The sequence below is a fragment of the Mustelus asterias genome, chromosome 16, assembly GCF_964213995.1.
Source record: "Mustelus asterias chromosome 16, sMusAst1.hap1.1, whole genome shotgun sequence".
NCBI classification, from domain to species: Eukaryota; Metazoa; Chordata; class Chondrichthyes; order Carcharhiniformes; family Triakidae; genus Mustelus; species Mustelus asterias.
In genome coordinates this window covers 67,694,570-67,712,589 of record NC_135816.1, presented here as the reverse complement: position 1 = coordinate 67,712,589, position 18,020 = coordinate 67,694,570, and positions in this window count along the sequence as shown.

Genomic DNA, 18,020 nt, shown 5'->3' with positions numbered 1-18,020 from the left:
CAAATGGACTGATGAGGCTGGCCAAACTTGCCTCTCCAACATCCTTGCCACAGGGATAATCTCAGAGGTCCATCGCCATTCCAAGTTCATTGTGTTACCCTAAAGTCAGGAAATACAGCCCAGACTCCTAAAAGCTCATATCCCATCACACCTCAGGCTACTGTCTGGAAGGTGGTCAAACTGTTCATCCCCAACTGAAAGAAACTTTAGAAGCCACACTCCCAAGCCGGAGGCTGACTTCAGAAAAGGAAGAGATTGCTCGAACAAAGTCCTTGAATTCACGAGCAACATTGAGGCAGTTCAGAACTGGCTGAAAACTGGAGCAACCTTTATAGACTCATTAGGTGGGATTTTACGGCCTCGCTCATCCCAAAACCATAAAACTCAGCCCAAGGTCAATGGACATTTCCATTCTCTGTACCTCGCCTGCTCCAATTCCTGTGGCAGGCAGGGCGGTAAAATTCTAGCCTTAGTCTCAGTTTCCATTTTTTCTTATTAAGGCTTTGTGAAACATTTTGGAGTCATTTTCCATGCTGAAGTAACAACATTAATGCAAATAATTAACTTAAATACACAGAACATTTTTTTGTCCGTGAAAGTACACTTGACCCTATCATAAATGTACTATCAAATTAACACATCATTATCATCATCAGTACTTGATGGAAAAAGTTTTAACTTAAAGTAATAAAATCTCTCTTCCACCTTAATGCACAAAGGTGCACGTAGCAGTTTGTGATTGATTGGGATCATCTCACTCTTGAATTGTTCTATGGGAAGCAATGTCTATAAAGGTGCAATGCACTCGTGTAATTTCTATTTCAATAATGTGTTTTGTATTGAAACACATTACTGAGGTAAGTGTAACATCAACAATTGAGAAACCAGCATCTTATTAATTGCATGTGACAAAGAGATGTTGAATATGATTTATGTCTCTCCCCCCTTCCCAGAACAGTAACAGTCCTCCTTGATGAGCAGATCTTTAGTGTATTCAAGTTCTATATTCTAGAGATTGGCAAGTATGAGCAATTCAGGCAACAGGAATGTAGTCTTCTATAGGGTAAACTGCTTTACTTTAGAGTGTTATTTTACAGTGATACCAACCTGTTTTCCAAAGGCTGCTAAACTGATTGGACTTTTAGTTGATTTACATAACGTGCATATGCATGAACACTTCCCATTTAGGCATTAATTTCTGCTGTGCTTTATGCATTCTGCATGCCAATGAGAGGACGAGCTATTATACTGGATAGGCAATTTTCCAGTAACCTGTTTATTTATTGACAAGCCTCCTGTAATGATGCTGCCAATCTGTTTAATATCTTCCATGAACATCACACAACTCCCCTGCCACATGCCCACAATGAACCAACAGCATGTCACATTGACAATAGAATAATAAGAATTATGAACTTAATTGCATACTAAAAATATCTTTCTCAGTATTACTTTGATATCGAAAGGCAATGTTGAGGTGACATTTATAAATTGTTCTTTGTTTATTTTATAATGTTTTATTGGCACAACATTTTGATTGCAATCTTTTTAATTCAGTTTCCTTTAAACATTATTCTGTGTGTGCTTTTATGTCAGAGGGCCTGACATCATTTAAAATGTGCCAGTTCCTGATGATTATGCATGACAACTAGTCATTATAGATCAGCACCCAAGAAAATGTAATCCTTCAACACTTTTCTGAAAAAAAACAGTTCACCCATGATCAAACATCATTTTGACCACCATTCCTATCCACAGATAAAATATCATCATCAGCATTTTGTGTAATTTAGTAACATTTAGTATAATTAATTAATGCTGTTATCCTTGTTGTTCTGAAAACTTTTTCTGGAAGAACCCCAAAAGACACAATGAGAGACCGATTAGAAATCACTCCTTTTGGTAGTCATATCTTGATTTCAGGGGAAAGATTATGTTCGAGTGGTTAGCACACATGAGAAATATCAGGTTATTTTTCACTTGTTTACAAGGTAGGGGCATCATTGGCAGGTCTTGCATTTGATGCCGTGAACCAGACAACTGAATGGATTGCTTGACTATGTCAGTGGATGGTCAAGAGTAAGTCACATTTCTGTGGGTCTGGAATCACATATAGAATAGACCATGTGTGGAAAGCTGATTTCCTTCTCTAAAGGACATTAGTGAGCCAGATGGAGCTTTTGCAACAATCTGGTAGTTTCACTGCCACTGTTACTAATATTGCATCTGTTTATCAATGGCTAACAATGTCAGAGGTGGCACAGTGGGTAGCAATGCTGCCTCACAGCACCAGGGACCCAGGTTCGATTCCCAGCTTGGGTCATTGTCTATGCAGAGTCTGCATGTTCTCCCCGTGTCTGCGTGGGTTTCCTCCGGGTGCTCTGGTTTCCTCCCACAGACCGAAAGACGTCCTGATTAGATGTATTGGCCATACTAAGTTCTCCCTCAGTGTACCCGAACAGATGCCCAAGTGTGGCAACTAGGGAATGTTCACAGTAACTTCACTGCAATGTTAATGTAAGCCTACTTGTGACACTAATAAATAAACTTAAAACAGCAGTGATTTAAACTTCTGATGTCACTATTCTGAGGTCATCATATAAAGATGGAGATATTTTTTGTATACGTGCAAAGAAACAGAACAGAAAGGGGCCAGCGCTGTCATGGGATCAGTTAGCCTTTGTGTTGCCCCATGACAAAATGGCAGCTGGATATGTGCATGTAATTGAGATTTTTAAGGACGATATGATGCAGAGGTTGATCAAACAAATAGTGCTCACGAGACAGAGATTTGAAATATAAAATCAAGGAAATAATACGTATTTGTCAACCATCAATACTTGACTTGGAGTTCCAGGGAGAGTCATATTGGACTCAAATCTCTGTTTCTCTCTCCACAGATGCTGCCAGACCTGCTGAGTTTTTGCAGCAATTTCCATTTTTATTGCAGATCTCCAGCGTTATTTTGTTTTTATATCAATACTGGACTGCTGTTTTCAGTGAGATACTCATGAGAACAACAATGACCTTCAAGAATCACTGGTTCACCAATTTTGAGATTGGTGAATAAATTCCAAAGTCATGCTGGGTCCTTAACCCACAAGAAAGGGAATCCTAATCAACCCGACATTACATAGAAATCATAGAAACCCTACAGTGCAGAAGGAGGCCATTCGGCCCATCGAGTCTGCACCGACCACAATTCCATCCAGGCCCTACCCCCACATATTTTACCCACTAAGCCCTCTAACCTACACATCCCAGGACTCTAAGGGGCAATTTTTTAACCTGGCCAATCAACCTAACCCGCACATCTTTGGACTGTGGGAGGAAACCGGAGCACCCGGAGGAAACCCACGCAGACATGAGGAGAATGTGCAAACTCCACACAGACAGTGACCCGAGCCGGGAATCGAACCCGGGACCCTGGAGCTGTGAAGCAGCAGTGCTAACCACTGTGCTATCGTGCCGCCCCTGAAATAGAAACTGCACTTATACTTAAAAGATAGTTTTCCAGCTTTTATGGCGTGAACATCAAATGGTTTTGGAGTTGAGAGAAAGAAAGAATTGAATTTTACTCTTGTAAATTATGTGTAGAGAAGATTGTAATTTTAGATTAGGTGATAAGAGTATTGTAGAGTACATGGAAATCCCATTTTAAATTGCTTCTATTGATTTCTGTGAGGATTTGACTATTTTGTGAAGAATCTTGGAAGTTAGCTGTCACTTAATCAAGTCTTGGATTTTATCCAGGCCTTATACATTCCAGCAACAAGGTCAGTGGAAGAATTCATATCTGTGTTTGGTCATTGTAGTGCATGCTGTACATAGTCTGGGCAAAAAACTATTGGGACCAAATCTAAATGGGTCAAAAGAAAACTTGTCCTTTCCTATCAGTCTGTAATGACAGCAGAATCCCAATAGAAATTAGCTTTAAATGTTGTGTTCATTCCTGGATGTGGGCAACACTGGTAAGGTCATCACCTATTGTCTATTTACTCTTAAGAACACAAAGGTGACCCGACTTCTTGAACTCTTGCAATTCATGTACTATAGGAATATCCACTCGAGGGCAGTTCCAGGATTTTGACCCAATGGGAACCTCCACAAATGTCTCTGACTCTGAGCTCAGAGCAGAAACTTCGGTCAAATACATGAGACTTAACTGCACACATGCCCAGGAAATGTTACACAGTTTGATACCTGATCTAACTCAGTGCTGAGCCAGTAAAATTGTACTCAACACCACAGCTGACTCCCTACAATCACCCCAAGACCATCTGCCTACTCCCCAATCATCTGACAAACCCTCTGATCACCTGACTAACCCTCACCCATCCCCCGATCACCTGACTATTCCCCCGATCACTCAATTAGATACCTGGCCACCTGATCTTCCCGAACAGACCCAACTACCTTCCATCGACCACCCAATTACTTGCCTGAGCAGACCCAACTACCCCCACATCTTCAACGATCCAATTACCTCCCTGACAACCCAACTAGATGGGACTACTCCCCAACAAGACCCAGCAACTTTCCCAATCCAACACATGACTATCCCCCTGACCTGACTGGCAGCTGAAAGGCAGGAAAGATTCACAAACAAGGTTCCAGCAATGACGAACTTCAGTTTGAACAAGTTGGGGCTGTTCTCATTGGAGAAAAGAAGGTTGAGAGGAGACTTGATAGAGGTATTCAAAATCATGAGGGGCCTGGACAGAGCAGATGGAGAGAAACTGGTGGAAGTGTGGATATTAAGCTAGAACAACTATGGCGGGCGGCTCTGTCAGCAATGATGGAAAAGGCTTATTATCAGACAGGGCCTCAGTGAAGATCAGCAGTTGCGTATTCAGGAAAGAGACTAATCTAACGTTATGTTAGGTTCATAAACACTGCATTCCCACCTTGGCCACAGTATGAAACAAAAACAAGTTACCATGACAAATACCAAAAAACACAAGATATAGTGACATATTATGCTAATCAAGAAGACAGTTTTCTATTGGATAAGGAAGGGCAAAAAGCTATGCTATGATTGGTGGACTATGTATGCAAATGAAGGATTAGAAAGTTACTCATTTCTCATTTGCTGCAATTAACTATAACTACTAATTATCTGTATGAATCAACAAAACATCACAGTGAAATTCACTGTGTCTGTTCTCCTTGCTAGCAAGTAATAAAAGCTTGGGAGATTGAGTACTCATCGTGCGTTGTCTGGTTATTCCTCAACAAAAGGATCAAGAACCAGAGAGCACAGATTTAAAGTAATTGGCAAAAGAAGCAAAGGTGACATGAGGAAACACCTCTTCACGCAGTGAGTGGTTAGGATCTGGAATGCGCTGTCCGCAAGTGTGGTGGAGGCAGAGTCAACCGAGGTATTCAGAAGAGAGTTGGATAATTATCTGGAAAAGAAAAGATGGCCCCCGTTTCACTTCTGGCAGGGGGGCAGCGGGGGGAGGTGGAGAGGCTAGCAGGCCCGGAGATTTCAATCCCGGGCCCGCTAATGAAATGCAAATTGCTTTGAAATGCGCATTTAAATAATTTATGCAGCTCCACGCCGATTTCAGGCATGGAGTTGACAACGCCAGAAATCCGGCTGCCGGAGATGTGCCAAAGCAGTTGCACCCAGCAGGGAGCCTGCGAAACAGGCTCTGCTTGAGTCTCCTGGCCTGCTGCGCTACAAAAGCAGCACAGTGGGCTGGGACATTCCCCCCCCTGTAATCTTTCTCTGAAATGGCTTCAAAAGTGCACTCAGTTGTATTCAAGGTGGTGGCTCACCACCACCTTGTGAGGGACAACTAGGGCTGAGCAAGAAATGCTGGGGCCTTACCATGTCCTGTGAATATGTTAAAAAATAAACTTAATGTGCTTAGAGAATGCTGAGTTTTACATTTTGTTTGCTTAAAATCTTTCAGCCATTTAAGCGTCCCAAATGCACAAATTTCTGCACATGCAAAGAACAAAGAACAAAGAACAGTACAGCACAGGAAACAGGCCCTTCGGCCCTCCAAGCCTGTGCCGCTCCTTGGTCCAACTAGACCAATCGTTTGTATCCCTCCATTCCCAGGCTGCTCATGTGACTATCCAGGTAAGTCTTAAACGATGTCAGCGTGCCTGCCTCCACCACCCTACTTGGCAGCGCATTCCAGGCCCCCACCACCCTCTGTGTAAAAAACGTCCCTCTGATGTCTGAGTTATACTTCGCCCCTCTCAGCTTGAGCCCGTGACCCCTCGTGATCGTCACCTCCGACCTGGGAAAAAGCTTCCCACTGTTCACCCTATCTATACCCTTCATAATCTTGTATACCTCTATTAGATCTCCCCTCATTCTCCGTCTTTCCAAGGAGAACAACCCCAGTCTACCCAATCTCTCCTCATAGCCAAGACCCTCCATACCAGGCAACATCCTGGTAAACCTTCTCTGCACTCTCTCCAATGCCTCCACGTCCTTCTGGTAGTGCGGCGACCAGAACTGGACGCAGTACTCCAAATGTGGCCTAACCAGCGTTCTATACAGCTGCATCATCAGACTCCAGCTTTTATACTCTATACCCCGTCCTATAAAGGCAAGCATACCATATGCCTTCTTCACCACCTTCTCCACCTGTGTTGCCACCTTCAAGGATTTGTGGACTTGCACACCTAGGTCCCTCTGTGTTTCTATACTCCTGATGACTCTGCCATTTATTGTATAACTCCTCCCTACATTATTTCTTCCAAAATGCATCACTTCGCATTCATCCGGATTAAACTCCATCTCCATCGGCCAAAACTGTCTTTTTGAAACTTCGAAATAAACATCATCAGACCAGCCTGATTAGATACAGAAGGACTTGTTACAGCGTTATGTGTCTTTGACACAATAATTGGTTTCTCCAGAACACAAGACCAACTTCTTAACTGGGAGTGACAAAAGATTAGGTAACATGACTGGAACAAAAATAAGAGTAATTAGTTTATGATACAGTGCTCTGCACTAAAGTACCTCTGTTTTGAGGCATTCAGAATTCAATATTTTTTCTTCCAGTTTTGTTTGAGGCGGAACTGAAAGAGAATTCTAAAGTAGTGAATGACATTAAGTTGTTTGCCTCTGTTTAGTTGGATTCTCGTCGATGTATCCCTGAATCCTTGGATTATGAATGATTATTAACGTGCTCAAAGTGTTTATGAGACAAAGAGCAGAAACAAGTCGAAGCTTTTGATATGAAGTAAGTTTCATGACTGCCAGTCAGAATGGTTAAAGTTTTCCTAATTACTTGCTGTACCTGTGTATTTGTCTTTTGTGATTCATGCACTAGGGCACTCAGATCCCTTTGCAACTCAAATCTCTGCAATCTCTCACCATTTACATAACATATTTCTATTTTATTCTTTCTGCCAAAATGGAGAATTTCACATTGTCTAACGTTATACTGCATTTTCCAGATCTTTGTCCACTCATTTAATAGGCTACAAAGAGATATAGATAGGTTATGCCCTCTTCACATCTTACTTTCTCACCTAACTTTGTCTCAAAACAGCAAATTTAGCAACCATTCCTTCAGTCCATTCATCCAAGTCATTTATATAAAATGTAAAATGTTGAAGTCCCAGCACTGATCCCTATGACACACCATTCATTACATTTTGCCAGCCATAACATTGCCCATTTATGCCTATCTCTGCTTGCTATTAGCTAGCTAATCTTCTATATGTTATCCTTGACACCACAAGCTTTTTTTCACCCTTGCAACAACCTATTTTGTGGCACCTTATCAAATGCCTCCTGGAAATCTAATTTCATTCTAAGTACATTCACCAGTTCCCCTTTATTCACAGCACATGTGACTTCTTCAAAGAACTCCAATAAATTGGTTTAATATGATAACCAATAAAATAATCTTGTGAAGTTAGAATTTGAAGAACAACTTACGATGGTAGATAAATGCAAATTGCATCTTGAAAATGTATCATGTTGAGGCACAGATTTGAGTGAGGTGCAAGAATGTGCTATAGATTTGCACGAGGGTAAGTCGAGGGTTAGGACTCGGCAACACATTGTGGCAAACAGTCAGGCGACAACCATGAAACATAATGTAATCATCAGATGCTGTTTACATGACCCTGAACTGCCAAATTCATCTTGTAACCAACCTTGGCCACATAATATCCATTCAGTCATCTTTAACACATTGGAGTGGCACATCATGCAATCACTTTCTCACAGAATCAATCCATTTTGTTTCTTCACTTTGGATGGCATTTCACTTCATTTGTCCCTGAAAATTCTTAGCTTTTCCTCATCCATGCCCCCTAACCTGTTACCCTAGGTAATTGATCAAGGTTCAGAAAGTTCTGAACTTGATTTTGAAGTATTGAATCAACTCAAAGAAACACATGTCCCAAAGCCAATAAATCAGCTTAAAATTCGCAGACTCTTAATTAGGATGCTTTTTAAAAGCATGTCTTCCAAGCGATCACATTATTTTTTAGCCTACTACTTTGTTTGACTGCCTCCATGCTCTATTTAATTTACAAAGTCCTCTTGCTTCTATTTTGTTCTTAATTAAGTTAATTTCTCCAGCTTTTTCTGTTCAAGCTGGGAGCAATGGAACGAATTGTAGAATTGGGCACAGTTGTAAAAGGATTTTTGAAAACAAATATTTGACAGAAATTAATTCAACTCTTCCTCCTTTGCCTTCATTTTATTTAATTTATTCATAGAATAATATGGTTTTACAGTACCGAACCATAGAATCCCTGCAATGCAGAAGGAGATCATTCAGCCCATTGATTCTGCACCGACTTTCCGAAAGAGCACCTTACCTAGGCTCAGCCTTCCCAACCCCCACCCTATCCTCATAACCTTGTGCATATACCTTGGCCAATCCATCTAATCTGCACGCCTTTGGACACCAAGGGACAATTTAACATGGCCATTTCACCCAACTGCAATCTTGGACTGTGGGAGGAAACCAGAGCACCTGGGAGGAAGCCCATGCCAGCCGTATATGTGCTGGCCCTCTGAAGGAGCAGTTCACCTCATGGTGCTTCATTCTTTATCCCCCAGGACCCTGGATTATCTGCAGGGTGGGGGGGGTCAGGGCTGCTGGTGTGAGGGGCGGGGGTGGTGGGGGTGGTGGGGGGGGATCGGGAGATTGGGGCTGCCGGGGGGGTTCAAGGCTGGTCCGGATATGTTCGGGAGGCCAGTGATCAGTCAATTGCAGGGGGGGTGGTCGGAGGAGTAGCGTTGTGGGGTTCACAGGGCTGAACAGTGATCAAACTGGCCAGCGATCGGGAGGCTGGTAGTGCGGGGCTACTTTGTATGCACCGATCTTGGCACTGACAGATCGACGCATATGCAGTGGCCCGCTCAGCACTATGCTGCCGGCCTCTCCAGCGGGAATAGGCCCCACCCACTGATTTTCAGCGTGATTCACACTAAAGCACTCTGCAGTGCATGGAGTGTAGGAAATTCATTTTGAAACTCCCACTGAAAAAACCAGCAGGACTTACTTCAGTTTTTATGCCAATTCGCCCCCTACTAGTCTACCACATTGCTGTAGATCTGGAGTCATATATAGGTCATGTAAGGATGGCAGATAGCACTCCCTAAAGGACATTAATTAATGGAATAGAGAAAATGCTGCAAAATCTCAGCAGGCCTGGCAACATCTGTAAGGAGAGAAAAGAGCTGACGTTTTGAGTCCAGGTGAACTTTTGTCAAAGCTGCAGGTTTGACAGAGGGTCACCTGGACTCGAAACAGCAGCTCTTTTCTCTCCTTACAGATGCTGCCAGACCTGCTGAGATTTTCCAGCATTTACTTTTGGTTTCAGATTCCAGCATCAGCAGTAATTTGCTTTTATACATTAATGAATGAGTTGGGTTTTTAAAAGAACCAGTTTCATGGTTGCTACTACATAGTCTCTTTCTAATTCCAGATTTAATTAATTAACTAAATTTAACATCCCCATCTTCCATGTTGGGATTTGAGCTCCTATCTCCTAATCATTAGTCCAGGCCTCTAGATTACTAGGCTAGTATTATGGGGGAAAATTTTCTGGCCCCACCCATCACGAGAATCGTCATGGGTGGAAAATGTAAAGGCCCGTTGACCTGGGGTGAGAATTCCCAGTCTCGGAGTGGGAGTGACCAGAAAACCCTGTCCATAATTACTATGCTAACTTAAACAGTTACCGGCCTGTTACTGCCTCCTACTCATGTTTTTCTTAACTGATAGTAAATGTTCAATCATTGTGTGATGGAAAAGAAAACGTATATTTATATTGCTCATTTCTTGACCTCAGGATGTCCCAAAGCAGTCATTTGGAAGTGTATTCACTGTTATAATGTAGGAAACATTGCCATCAACTTTCGCATAGCGAAGTTCCACAAACAACAGTGTGTTAATGGTCAGATAAACCTTTTTAGTGGTTAGCTGAGGCATCATTATACCCCAGAACACTGAGGCAAACTTCCCTGCTCTTCTTCTCAGTTGTACCATTGGGATCGATTACATCCACCTAAGAGGTCAAAGGGACCTCAATTTAATGTTTCAAATGAATGAGTAAATAGTATAAAAATGACAAACATTCTGTACAGTCATTACTGTAAGTAATTGGTTCTGTCAATACAATGTTGCTAGTTTAAAATTGGAAAAGAGCAACTAATATAAATCATGCTAATCAACTTGGCAAGATAAGAAATGCACTTACCCCTTCGTAAGGAAGGTCCAATCCCAAATTATTAGCAATATGGCACAATTGTGATCCTTTCTGTTTCTATATGCAAAACATCCTCCTAACAAACCAATTATGCAAAACACTCTGTTTTAATACGTAGCAATTTTGGGTTTGCGTCAACAGAGCATAACTCGGTTTGAAATTACTAAACTGATGCTCATTTGCAATTTAACAAGCAGTGTGAGATCTTCGGGAAAATAGTCTGCCATAGTTAGCGTTTCATACTGAATCCACTTTTGCACATTTCTCGATTGTTCTTTCCAATGCTGTAGCTCTGCTGGGTTTAGAAGTTTTACTAGAATTGTTTAATTCCTTTTCATCACACTCGCACCATGTAGGATGGAGATATTATGCTAAGATTGCAATTTTCATTGGATATTTACCCACAATATATGAATATAGACAGAAGAAATTTATAATAAAGTCAAAGATTTCAGGGACACGGTTTATTGTGAGTGGAAAATAGTTTCCTTTTAGGGTATAGGGTCGGATTTTCACAGGAACAGGAAACTCTGCAGCTAAGCATACATAAAGAGGACAAATATAAGATTTTTTTCAGTAGAACTGGATGGCCTTATTATGTATGCTTGGCTGTGTGCCCAGGTTTATGAAAGACTTTTCTCAGCAGGGATTCGGTTTTAACAGCTGGAGAGAATGTTCGATTTTGCTTGATTGACATCTTTAAGCAATTATAGTAAATCGTTCTGTCAGTAATCTATTTTATCAAAGTCGCAATGTTTATCAGCACAAATTAAGAGGTATGTTATTGATAGTTCAATGGTCTATTTGATTGACCCTATTATGGGACTATAGGTACAGGTGTTTTCCCAAAGTTTTGTGAATTTTATTTGAGAAATTGTACAAATGCCTTTGTTATGGAAGGATTCATTGGTCATGTACATAACGCAAGTGGGCACAAAAGGCCTTGAGTTGGTTTGGAAAGTATGAGAGGCTTTGGGGATTGTGTTGCAGAGGACAACGATGTGATGTGAAGGGTGAACGGGACCGAACAGCCTTTGATACAACTGAGATTAAGTCCCCGGAAGCTAAATTTCACCTTTAATCAGCCTTGGCTCTTAGCTGCCCCTGTAGCCACCTCTGATCTACTTCTGAAGTGGTAGTCCTGACTCTACTCCACATCCGCCATTCAGAACTTTCCTATTGAGGTGGTTCCAGTGAATCAGGAAATCTCCCATCTCAAACTACCTGTTATGGTCGTGAAGATGTGGGCCTAGAAACCAGACTACTACAGTGAAGGTGAGATGGCTTGTTTCCATATCCTACCATACCCTACCATCAGTACATTAGTATGAGTAAGGACAGTATCTAAGTGATCTTACTTTCTTTTACCTGGCATTTTGCTGTTTTGAAGACATAAACACAATCTAATCAGCTATTAAGATCAGTCGCTTATTTATCCTTCCTTACCAAAGCATTGACAGTAATGAGGGCCTCATACCCTGTCACATTCCTGCATTGCTCCTGAAATAGTTATAAACTCCCAGCCATCATTTAAATCTGTCGCTTATAATTATAATTGTACTCAGAACAATGTGTTTCTTATTCCTTTGATAAGTATTGCAATTATTTTTCCAAATTAAAATAAATACTTGCACAGTGCTTAAACAATGGTTTTCCTTTCCCCAAGGCAAATCGAAAACATTTGCACCTTTTTCAATTAGATTTCATTTACCACTGAGCAGCTGTTGGATCTGAGCCACGTTAACTGGAACGCATCCAACTTCTGGCTACACTTTTGAGTGTTTTTGAGTTTACTTGCATGTCTTTCTGCTTGATGTCTGGGGGTAAACAGTGATGGGGACTACCTGAAATTAAACCAGTCGCATTCAATTCTGTAAAGTGCTGACCTTTGAAGAGAACAATTTTTGTTTTTAAATGTTCAGGTTTTGCAGTATTCCGGTATTGTAAAGATATTGTTTATTGAAGCCTGTAACCATGTGATAAGAGGCCCTGATGCTTCAATCACAAAAAATGCTGATTTAACAAAGTTCCCCTAACAACAGTGCAGAACAAAATGAGGGTTTAAGTCAGTGATATTATTTTTAAAAATCAACATTAGTACATTAGGTTGTGGGAATAGGGCCTGGGTGGGAGTGTGGCTGGTGCAGACTCGATGGGCCGATTGGCCTCCTTCTGCACTGTAGGGATTATATAATTTTATTGTTCTATGATACACTAAATTAAGGATTCGCCATAGTGCACTATAGAGTGTTCAGCTTGGATTGATGCCTGGGATTCTCTTGAGCTACCGAGTTCAAGCATATCATTAGTGGAAGTCTCTGAATGAGATCCAAACACATCAGATAAAAGGAGGAAAAAATCAAGAGGGTGAGACACTTCTGAGATCATTCTGATTTTATCCTGTTATAGAGAGATATTGACACAGTCAGCTTCTCAGAATCTCAAAGTGGTATACATGCAAGGCCCAACAATAATTTGTTCTGTTTGATATTGATATATCATGGAGTGACTTGAGTGGTAGTCAGAAAAGTGCCAAAACCCAAGACTGTTCCAACTTAATCAGAATCAGCAAAAGTCATAGAGTCATAGAGGTTTACAGCATGGAAACAGACCCTTCGGCCCAACTTGTCCATGCCGCCCTTTCTTTTTTAAACCTCTAAACTAATCCCAATTGCCCGCATTTGGCCATATCTCTCTATACCTATCATAACCATGTAACTATCTAAATGCTTTTTAAAAGACAAAATTGTACCCGCCTCTACTACTACCTCTGGCAGCTTGTTCCAGACACTCACCACCCTCTGTGTGAAAAAATTGCCCTTCTGGACACTTTTGTACTTCCCCTCTCTCACATTAAACCTATGGCCTCTAGTTTTACCTTTACCTTTGGGAAAAGATATTGACTATCTAGCTGCTCTGTGCCCCTCATTATTTTATAGACCTCTATAAGACCACCCCTCAGCCTTCTACGCTCCAGAGAAAAAAGTTCCAGTCTACCCAATCTCTCCTTATAACTCAAACCATCATGTCCTGCGGGGTAGCATCCTAGTAAATCTCTTCTGCACTTTTTCTAGTTTAATAATGTCCTTTCTATAATAGGGTGACCAGAAATGTACACAGTATTCCAAGTGTGGCCTTACAAATGTCTTGTACAACTTCAACAAAACGTCCTAACTCCAGTATTCAATGTTCCGACCGATGAAACCAAGCATGCTAAATGCCTTCTTCACCACTCTGTCCACCTGTGACTCCACTTGCAAAGAGTTATGAACATGTACACCTAGATCTCTTTGTTCTGTAACTCTCCCCAACGCCCTACCATTAATTGAGTAAGTCCTGCCCTGGTTCAATCTACCAAAATGCATCACCTCGCATTTATCTAAATTAAACTCCATCTGCCATTCGTCAGCCCACCGGCCCAATTGATCAAGATCCCGTTGCAATCGGAAATAACTTTCTTCATTGTCCACTATGTCACCAATCTTGGTGACATCTGCAAATTTACTAACCATGCCTTCTGTATTCTCATCCAAATCATTAATATAAATGACAAAAAACAGTGGACCCAGCACTGGTCCCTGAGGCACACCGCTGGTCACAAGCCTCCAGTTTGAAAAACAACCTTCTACAACCACCCTCTGGCTTCTGTGAAGAAGCCAATTTTGTATCCATTTAGATACCTCACCCTGGATCCCGTGAGATTTAACCTTATGCAACAACCTACCATGCGGTACCTTGTCAAACGCCTTGTTAAAGTCCATGTAGACAACATCAACTGCACTGCCCTCATCTACTTTCTTGGTTACCCCTTCAAAAAACTCAATCAAATTTGTGAAACATGATTTTCCACTCTCAAAGCCATGCTGACTGTCCCTAATCAGTCCTTGCGTCTCTAAATGTCTGTAGATCCTGTCTCTCAAAATATCTTCCAACAACTGAATACAGGAGTTGGGACATCTTGTTGAAGGGGCGGCACGGTAGCACAGTGGTTAGCACTGCTGCTTCACAGCTCCAGGGACCTGGGTTCGATTCCGGCTTGGGTCGCTGTCTGTGTGGAGTTTGCACATTCTCCTCGTGCCTGCGTGGGTTTCCTCTGGGTGCTGCGGTTTCCTCCCACAGTCCAAAGATGTGCGGGTTAGGTTGATTGGCCATGCTAAAATTGCCCCTTAGTGTCCTGAGATGTGTAGGTTAGAGGGATTAGTCGGTAAGATATGTCGGGATATGGGGGTAGGGTCTGGGTGGGATTGTGGTCGGTGCAGACTCGATGGGCTGAATGGCCTCTTTCTGTACTGTAGGGATTCTATGATTCTAAGTTGTACAAGACATTGGTAAGGCCACACTTGGAATAATGTGTGCAATTCTGGTCACCCTATTATAGAAAGGATATTATTAAACTAGAAAGAGTGCAGAAAAGATTTACTAGGATGCTACCGGGACTTGTTGGATTGAGTTATAAGGAGAGGCTGAATAGACTGGGGCTTTTTTCTCTGGAGCGTAGGAGGCTGAGGGTGACCTTATAGAGGTCTATAAAATAATGAGGGGCATAGACAAGGTAGATAGTCAATATCTTTTCCCAAAGGTAGGGGAGTCTAAAACTAGAGGGCACAGGTTTAAGGTGAGAGGGGAGAGATACAAAAGTGTCCAGAGGGGCAATTTTTTCACACAGAGGATCGTGAGTGTCTGGAACAAGCTGCCAGAGGTAGTAGTAGAGGCAGGTACAATTTTATCTTTTAAAAAGCATTTAGATAATTGCATGGGTAAGATGGGTATAGAGGGATATGGGCCAAATGCGGGCAATTGGGATTAGCTTAGGGGTTTTAAAAAATATATATAAGGGCAGCAGGGGCAAGTTTGGCCGAAGGGCCTGTTTCCATGCTGTAAACCTCTATGACTCTATAACTTACGCACCATAGATGTGAGGCTCACTGGTCTGTCGTTCCCAGGCTTTTCCCTGCAGCCCTTTTTAAACAAAGGCATAACATTTACCGCTCTCCAATCTTCAGGCACCTCACCCGTGACTATCGATGATCCAAATATTTCTGCTAGGGGACTCACAATTTCCTCCCTCGCCTCCCACAATGTCCTGGGATCAGGTCCCGGGGATTTATCTACCTTGATGCGCTTTAAGACTTCCAGCACCTCTTTGTAATATGTACACTCCTCAAGACATCACTATTTATTTCTCCAAGTTCCCTAACATCCATTCTTTTCTCAACAGTAAAAACTGATGAGAAATATTCATTTAGGATCTCACCCATCCCTTGTGGATCCGCACATAGATGACCTTGTTGATCCTCAAAAGGCCCTACTCTCTCCCTTGTTACTTTTTTGCCCTTTATGTATTTGTAGAAGCTCTTTGGATTCTCCTTTGTCTTTTCTGCCAAAACAATCTTGTGTCCTCTTTTTGCCCTCCTGATTTCTCTCTTAACTCGAAGTATATTTGTTTTGTTGGTTGCGGGCAGCAGGGGGGCACAGTGGTTCGCACTGCTGCCTCACAGCGCCAGGTACCCAGGTTTGATGTGCCCCTTGGGTGACTATCTATGTGGAGTTTGCACGTTCTCCCCGTGTCTGCGTGGGTTTCCTCTGGGTACTCCGGTTTCCTCCCAGTCCAAAGATGTGCAGGTTAGGTGGATTGGTCATGCTAAATTGTCCCTTTGTGTCCAAAATGTGTAGGTTAGGTGGAGCAGCAATGGTAAATGCACAATGTTACAGGGATAGAGTAGAGGGATATGCCTGGGTAAGATGCTCTTTGAAGAGTCATTGAGCTGAATGGCCTCATTCTTCAGGGATTCTACAGATATTACTTCACATTCTGGGTAAGAAATGGGGGAGATGGTCATGTAGTGGTAATGTCACTGAACGAATAATCCAGAGGCCCAGTCTAGGGACGTGGGTCCAAATCCCACCACTACAGCTGGCAGAATTAATAAATGTGGAATATAAAGCTAATCTTAGTAATTGTGACCATGAAACTATCTTTGATTGTCGGAAAAACTCATCTTGTTTTCTAATATCATTCAGGGAAGAAAATCTTCCGTCCTTACTCTGCCTGGTATATGTGACTCCAGACCCAGAGCAATGTTCTTGACTCTTAACTGCCTTCTTAAATGGCCTAGCAGATCAGGGTTAGGATTAGGGCTAGGGTTAGGTGGATTGGCCATGCTAAGTTGCCCCTTAGTGTCCAAAGATGTGTAGGTTAGGTGGATTGGCCATGTTAAATTGACCCTCGTGTCAGGGGGATTGGCAGGGTAAATGTTTGGAGTTACACGAATAGGGAATGGGGCCTGGGTGGGGTTGTGGTCAGTACAGACCTGATGGGCTGAATGGCCTCCTTCTGTACTGTAGGGATTCGATGCAATTCAAGGGTAATTAGGGATGGGCAGCAAGTCCTGATTTTGCCACAGATTCCCATGAAAGAATAAAGAAAAAAACAAATGAAATTATTTATAAATTGCTTAACATAATCCTTTTGCCCTTTATTTTAACACATGCTTTAATTAACTACTGCGACTGCAACACCACTATTACAATAGCAAGCAAAGAAATGTAGTATAAACATGAGATACCTTCATCACCTGATAATGTCAACAGTAACTTCAAACCATTTAAAGATTGTCCTTGACCTTAATTACTCTACCTTACTGGCTGAATTATATAGTTACTCTTGAGGGAATGCAATGGCCTAGTAGTATTATTAATCCAGAAACTCAGCTAATGTTCTGGGGACCCGGATTCAAATCCCACCATGGCAAATGGTGGAATTTGAATTCAATAAAAAAAACCTGTAATTAAGAATCTACTGATGACCATGAAATCATTGTCGATTATCGGAAAAACCCATCTGGTTCACTAACGTCCTTTAGGGAAGGAAATCTGTTGTCCTTACTTGGTCTAGCCTACATGTGACTCCGGAACCATAGCAATGTGGTTGACTCTCAACTGCCCTCCAAGGGCAATTAGGGATGGGCAATAAGCCAGCAACACCCATGTCCCATGAATGAATGAAAAAAAAATTACAATGGGCGACCGATCTGTTTCAAGAGGCAACACCTTTCAAGAGGATGCATTGTCTTACTTTTTGTAGGTTTCTTGTTGTTTTTACTCATTTTGTCTGAGCTTTCCAGGGATCCGGAAATTCAACAGCTAATAAAGGGGCAAGAAAGACTGGATTCATTTACAGCTCTGCTTGTGGGCCAAGAGAGGCAGCAGTGTTTCCAGCAGGCCTTGCAAGTTAACCTGCATCCTTGCCCAACATCGGCTGACCTCACCGACCTTCATAATCTGTGAAGCACCTGATGCCCCCTGACCCA